This window comes from Eulemur rufifrons, chromosome 4, assembly GCF_041146395.1.
Source record: "Eulemur rufifrons isolate Redbay chromosome 4, OSU_ERuf_1, whole genome shotgun sequence".
NCBI lineage: Eukaryota > Metazoa > Chordata > Mammalia > Primates > Lemuridae > Eulemur > Eulemur rufifrons.
The window spans coordinates 1,138,411-1,145,580 of NC_090986.1; the positions used below are offsets into that span (position 1 = coordinate 1,138,411).

General features: G+C 43.0%; 1 pseudogene; it reads left to right on the forward strand.

Moving 5' to 3' along the window:
* The first annotated feature begins 341 nt into the window (after positions 1-341).
* Positions 342-2,117, forward strand: LOC138382500 (baculoviral IAP repeat-containing protein 2 pseudogene; annotated as a pseudogene).
* Positions 2,118-7,170: the final 5,053 nt, after the last annotated feature.

Here is a 7,170-nt window from a genome sequence, read left to right on the forward strand (position 1 = left end):
AGTTTTATGACAAATTATGAGGGAAAAGCACTTTATTTACCTGAAAGAGTTTATTATAATCCCAAAGAGGTCTAAGTAGTATCTTTGCAATTGAGTAGAGATTTTCATTCTACCTGAGTGTAAACTCATATAAATCCAGTGCAGAAGGTGTAGTGAATTCTAAATAAGTAAGAGTCTATAATTTGCTTCCCTTTTTGTGGTAAAAATCTAATGTAGTGTGAAGAGATGGCAAATTTCATGTGAAGGTTTTAGCCACCAAAAAGTGCGATCACCTACTCGTGCACAAAACTACCTCCCGAAGACTTGTCCCAGGTTCCTCATATCAAAAAATCAAGAGTATAATGGAAGACAGCCTGATCTTGTCAAATCGGACCAATGGCAACAAACAAAAAATGACGTATGACTTTTCATGTGGACTCTACAGAATGTCTGCATGTTCAGCTTCCCTGCTGGAGTTCCTGTCTCAGAAGGGAGTCTTGCTCATGCTGGTTTCTATTACATGGGTGTGAATGACAAGGTCAGAAGTGTCTGCTGTGGCCTGAGGCTGGGTAACTGGGACAAGGAGACAACGGTATTGAAAAGCACACATAGCTGTATCCTAGCTGCGGCTGTATTCAGAATCTGGTTTCGCCTAGCGTGGGATTCACCTCTAAGACTTCTCCGATGGAAACAGTTTTGCACATTCATTATCTCCCACTTTGGAACACGGAGGCTCAGTCAGTGGTTCTTATTCCAACCTTTCAGCAAACCCTCTTAGTTCCAGAGCAGTCGAAGACTTCTCTCCACTGAGGACTAACCCCTACAGTTATGCAGTGAGTACAGAAGCAGCCAGATTTCTTACTTACCATATGTGGCCATTAACCTTTTTGTCACCATCAGAATTGGCAAGAGCTGGTTTTTATTATATAGGACCGGGAGACAGGGAAGCCTGCTTTGCTTGTGGTGGGAAGCTAAGCAACTGGAAACCAAAGGATGATGTTATGTCAGAACACTGGAGCCATTTTCCCAACTGTCCATTTTCAGAAAACTCTCTAGAAATGCTGAGGTTTAGCATTTCAAATCTGAGCATGCAGACACCTGCAGCTGGCATGAGAACATTTGCATACTGGCCATCCGGTGTCCCCGTGCAGCCTGAGCTGCAGGCGAGTACAGGTTTTTACTACATGCATCGCAATGATGATGTCAGATGCTTTTGTTATGATGGTGGCTTGAGGTGTTGGGAACCTGGAGATGATCGTGGGTAGGACGTGCCAAGTGGTTTCCAGGGTGTGAGCTGTTGACACACATGGAAGGGCAGGGATTCGATGATGAGATTGAAGCTAGACATCCTCACCTTCTTGGACAGCTGCTGTTGACTTCTGACACTCCCAGAGATGAAAATGCTGATCCACCAGTTGTTCATTTTGGATCTGGAGAACATTCTTCAGAAGATGCAGTCACGATGAATATGCCTGTGGTTGGATTGGAAATGGGCTTTAGGAGAAGCTCAGTAAAACAGACAGTTCAGAGTAGGATCCTAACAACTGGGAGAACTAAAAACAGTTAGTGATATTGTGTCATCACTTCTCAATGCTGAAGATGGAAGGAGAGAAGAGGAAAGGGAAAGACAAGCTGAAGAAATAGCATCAGATGACTTGTCATTAATTCAGAAGGATGAATGGCTCTTTCAACAGTTGACATGTGCGCTTCCATTCCTGGATAATCTTTTAAAGGCCAATGCAATTAATAAACAGAAACATGATATTATTAAACAAAAAACACAGATACCTTTACAAGCAAGAGAACTGATTGATACCATTTTAGTTAAAGGAAATGCTGCAGCCAACATATTCAAAAACTGTCTGAAAGAAACTGACTCAACGTTCCATAAGAACTTATCCGTGGATAAGAACATGAAGTATATTCCAGCAGAAGATGTTTCAGGACTGTCACTGGAAGAACAATTGAGGAGGCTGCAAGAAGAAAGAGCTTGTAAAGTGTGTGTGGACAAAGAGGTTTCCATTGTATTTATTTCTTGTGGTCACCTGGTGGTGTCCCAGGAATGTGCCCCTTCTCTACGAAAATGCCCCATTTGCAGGGCTATAATCAAGGGCACTGTTCGTACATTTCTCTCATAAAGGAAAAATAGGCTGTATCTTAGCCTGTATAGAAAAGTCTTCAAAATATTGTTGAACATTTGATGCCATCTGAAGTTAAAAAAAGGAATTATTGGTTCTTCAATTAGTAACATTTGTGTTCCAATCTGCTTTGGCACTAATTTCCAAAAAGATGTTATTTTGTATTTAATCTTAGCCTGTGTATTTACAGGGGAAGATTTATGTTTGGTGAGCTGTGTAAGTATACATGTGTGAAAGCTTTGAGTAGTACGTTACGGTGTGGATTAAAGCAGATGGAAACAAGAAACTTCGGAGTTCAGAGTTATGATGCCAGATTCTCTTTGGTGCTTTTCACTTGTGTTGTAAAATAGGGATTTTTCTCTCACTAGTAAATAAGTTTTCCCCTAGTTTCCCTTACTTTGTGAGAAACATCTTAATAAAGTGCTTTAAAAAAAGAGAGGGGGATGGAAAGATATAAAGATATTAAAAGAAAGTGAGGTGAGGAACAAATCAAATAATCACAATATGTAGACCTTATTTTGTCCTGGTTCAAACAGAGTATAAAAAATAAAATTTAATTTAATTTAATTAAAAATAAAGAACTGATTTAAGAATGTATAAAGGATTCTTACCAATTAACAAGAAAACAACACTAGAAAATTTGGTGTTTTCATGTCATTTCAATCACTTTAAGATCCTTGGAATGACAACAAAAAGGAAAAATTGTAAAGTATTATAATGAGAAAGTTCATCAGTGAATGAGACATTTCAACAAATGTGGTGAGAGAAAAAACTTATACAAGTATGTTGGTGGAGAAAAATGGGCAAAAGATGGAACAGACACGTCACTAAAGAATATATCAAAGCCCTGACTTTACCACTGCACAATCTATGTATGTAACAAAATTGTCATATACCCTATAAATTTGTACAAATAAAATTTTAAATAGAGCTGTATATGTAAACCTGTAAAAGAAAGAGTACATCCCCAACAGAAAATAAACATAAGAAAAAGTCCTCAACCTCATTAATAATCAGAAAAATCCAAATAAAAACCACAGTACTCACGTGACTCACACACTACTCACCCACGCTATTCACCTACTAGAATGATGTTTCAAAATAAAAAAGATTGACAATACGTAGTGCTTGTGAGTGTGTGCAGCAACTAGATTCTCCCACACAGCTAAGGACTGTGAACTGGCACAATCATTTGGAAACCCTTTTGGAAGTTTGGACTGAGGTTGATTACGTGTGTCTCAGAGTGGATTGGCCTTTGCTCCGCCAGGCGCTCCAGGGAATCACCAAGCCAAGACCATTTTCATTTCTCTGCAAGAGCTTTCTTAAACAATTAAGGGAGGCCGGGCGCGGTGGCTCACTCCTGTAATCCTAGCAATCTGGGAGGCCGAGGCGCGTGGATCGCTCGAGGTCAGTAGTTGGAGACTAGCCTGAGCAAGAGTGAGACCTCGTCTCTACTAAAAATAGAAAGAAATTATCTGGCCAACTAAAAATATATATAGAAAAAATTAGCCGGGCATGGTGGCGCATGCCTGTAGTCCCAGCTACTCGGGAGGCTGAGGCAGGAGGATCGCTTAAGCCCAGGAGTTTGAGGTTGCTGTGAGCTAGGCTGATGCCATGGCACTCACTCTAGCCACGGCAACAGAGCGAGACTCTGTCTCAAAAAAAAAAAAAAAACAAAACACAACAACAACAACAAAAAAAAAAACAATTAAGAGAATGTCAGCTTTAAGTGCACATCCACATGAAGGAAGGCCACCAGGTGCCAACTCTCAGAAAAGAAGCCTTTTTCTAGTCTTGTCCAACACACACAGCATCTTTGTTTACTCCTTTTGTTGCAGGAGAATTTTTTATTAGCCTGCACTTCACTGAGTGTTCACCCTTTAATGGCCCCAGCTCTCTGGAGTTTCCATTAGTGGATTCTCTTGCAAGACCCATGCCATATGCCCCAACTCCTGTCTATTATTTAAACCCAGGTCACTGTTTCAGAGACTGGCAAGACCCCCAAAGCAGCCACAGAGTGAAAGCAGTTTTACCATCTGGTTTCTAGTTTCTTTCCTTGGATGGGTTAGTGGGATGAAGGTTCATTCATCTCCCTCAGAGTTCAGCTTGCACTGGGAAAGAGTGCTGGTGCCATTTAGCCACCACTGCTGGGTGACTGCCTCTGGGAGTGTGATGAAGAAGGCTGGCCCATCCTGAGTCAGTTCCATGGCGTTTGGGAGCCTGTGTCCTTCTCTTTCTAGTTTCTCACCCTCCTTTCCTGGAATATATTCTCAACTAACTTCCTTAGAACGGTCTACCAGAAGTAAATTTTCTGAACTCATGTGTGTCTCATTTTTATTTTTATCTCCCATTTGATTTGTCCCCCAAGTCCATAAGATCTTCATAGATACTCCTTTCTCTGAAATTCTGAAATTCCTCCTCGTGGTGACCAGGGTAAGTATGTTTCATCCTCCCCACCCTAAGCTGTGCCATGTTGAGCTAAAAACCTGTTGCTTCCCACCAGTCCAGGGGAATCACCCTCATGGTTGTTCTTTGACAATTTCCTCTTATGTGTGTGACCTCTTGCCTCTTTCTAGAATTCTTATTAAGTAGATTTTTATGTCATAGCTTGATTTCTACATCTCTTGTGTATTTTATTACTTACCTTTTTGGCATTTTATTCAACACTCTAAGAGATTGTACAGACTTTATATTCCAACCAATTTCATAAGTATCCTTTGATACTCTATGCAGGCCCTGTCTTCTCAAATCAAACCTAGACCTATATTTAAAGGGAGATACAGGCTGCGCTGGGGTCTTTCAGCTGGAAAGCACGTGTGCCTCTAACTGGCATGGCCAGAGAGAGCGCTTCTGACCTCTGTTTCCCCGGATGCAGCACCAAAGTACTTGATCACTGTTCTCTAAAGTCCCTTCCACCTGCTTAGACAGTTACTCTGGGATCTGGAAGAAATCCAAACAGCTATCAGACACCAGAGTTAATTAATGTCTAGGGGAGAATTCCCAAAGGACAAAGGCCAAGGGACCCCCCCCCCCAAGTGGTTACATAACAGCGGGCATTACTTTCGTCAGGTAGTTCCGCTGCCTAAGGCACAATCTCGTATTTATTCTTCATTTTCTGGAGAGTTGTAGCCCATTGCAATGTAGTATCCATTGGTCAGGCTGTGTTTCCCGTCGTGCATATCAAATCAATTACCTGGGTGGATTTTCCGCAAAGAATAGGCCTGATTCCCCTAGGGGGAGGTTACATTTTCTGAGGCCGACACTGACTTGCACAAGCAGGATTACAAACCGGTTGTCTTATTGAGACTAATAATCTGGCTGGTGCCTGGAGCTCACTGACAGGCCAGTTTTCAAGCTCAGTTCTCAAGCTGTGTTAATTTGTGCCCTCCAGCAGTTTGTAAGAGTTTCATTTCCACAGGCCCAGAAATCTACAATCAGGGGATTCTGGATATCCAGTCTGAGCAAGGACATCGGTTCTACATGGAGGCAGTACAGAGAAGAGTGGGGGCTGGAGGCCTCCCCTGGAGAGAGAGTCTGAACTAGGACAGGCACTGAGGGCAGAGAGAGAGAAGGCACCGAGGGATGCCCTTCCCCACTTGATTCACCCTCCCTCCTTGAACATTATGCCAGGCGCTCCATTCCTGACTTGGTTCTCAGTCAAGGTGAGACATGGGGGGAGGATTGTGTGGGTGGGTGGCCCCAGGTGTGGAGGGAGCTAAGGAATGGTGTACATGGCAGGGGAGAAGTCGGGATGGGAAGGGGCAGGAGGGGACAAGATGGCTATGCTGGTCATCCTCTGAGTCAGATCACCTGGTCCAAATCCAGGCTCTGTATTTGTTACTCGTTTGATTTTAGGCAAGTGGGATAACTTCTCTGCTGGGGTTCTTTATCTGAAAAATAGACACAGAATAGTGTTTGCCAGAGTAATTGGCAAATAATTAGTACATACAAAGTACTTAAAGCAGTGACCTCTTAGCACTGAAGTAATTATTGGTCGGGTGAGGTGGCTCACGCCTGGGAGGCCGAGGTGGGAGGATTGCTTGAGGTCAGCAGTTTGAGATCAGCTTGAGCAGGGCTGAGACGTGGTCTCTACTAAAAATAGAAAAACTAGCTGGGCTTGGTGGCATGCACCTGTAATCCCAGCTACTCGGGCGGGTGAGGCAGAAGGACCACTTTAGCCTGGGAGTTTGAGGTTGTATCCTGGGGGTGACAGAGAGAGACTCTGTCTCAAAAAAAAAAGTAATTATTACTATTTCAACTATTATTATGTTTCTGTAGATTGGCATTTGTACCTCTCCAGAAAGGTATCAATATTTTAAATTTCAGTTATTTTTAATTAATTTTTCTTCCTTAAGTAATAATTTCTACTTAATTGTTGAGGTTTTGGTGAAAAACAGTATCATTCTGGCATCACCTGGTTCAAGAAGAGAACCAGGCAGAACCCGACCTGCACCGTCCAGGTCTAATCAAAATCAGCCTTCACGGAGGATTCGCTAACACACCCTTGTCGTGTGTCAATCCACCCAGCTTTAAGACCAACGTGCGCTGACATTCTGAGAAAATCAAGAGTGTTTTTTTCCGTAGATGTCCCTCCACTTTTAACCAGACTCAAGAAGGTAACACCATGCTTAGCACTTCAGCAGATAATATCGATGGAATTTCAAACAGAGACTGGTCCTAACGGGTTTGTTCCTTTCCTCTCCTCCTCCTCCTCTCTTTTTCCTTTTGCAGTACTGAGTAGTCTCTCGTGCCAGGCACTGTGTCTTAGCACAGAGACCAAAACGTAAATGAAACAGTCAGGTTTTTCCCAGGCGGGGCTGGGAGCGCCGGCGGGTTATCCAGGCGTAGTGAGGGGCGCTGAGGCCCCGGGGAGGCTCTGCTGACCTTGAGCGCCAATCCCGCGCCCGGTTATTCTGGGCTGCCCGTCCACCAAGAAATCTGTCGTTCCAACACCAGTCAGCAGTTAAGATCAAAACTAGGTTTGTTTAATCTTCAGGAATTCCATAAAGAGTGAGCGACAGTATAAACTACTGTCTTTGGGTAATAACGGCTC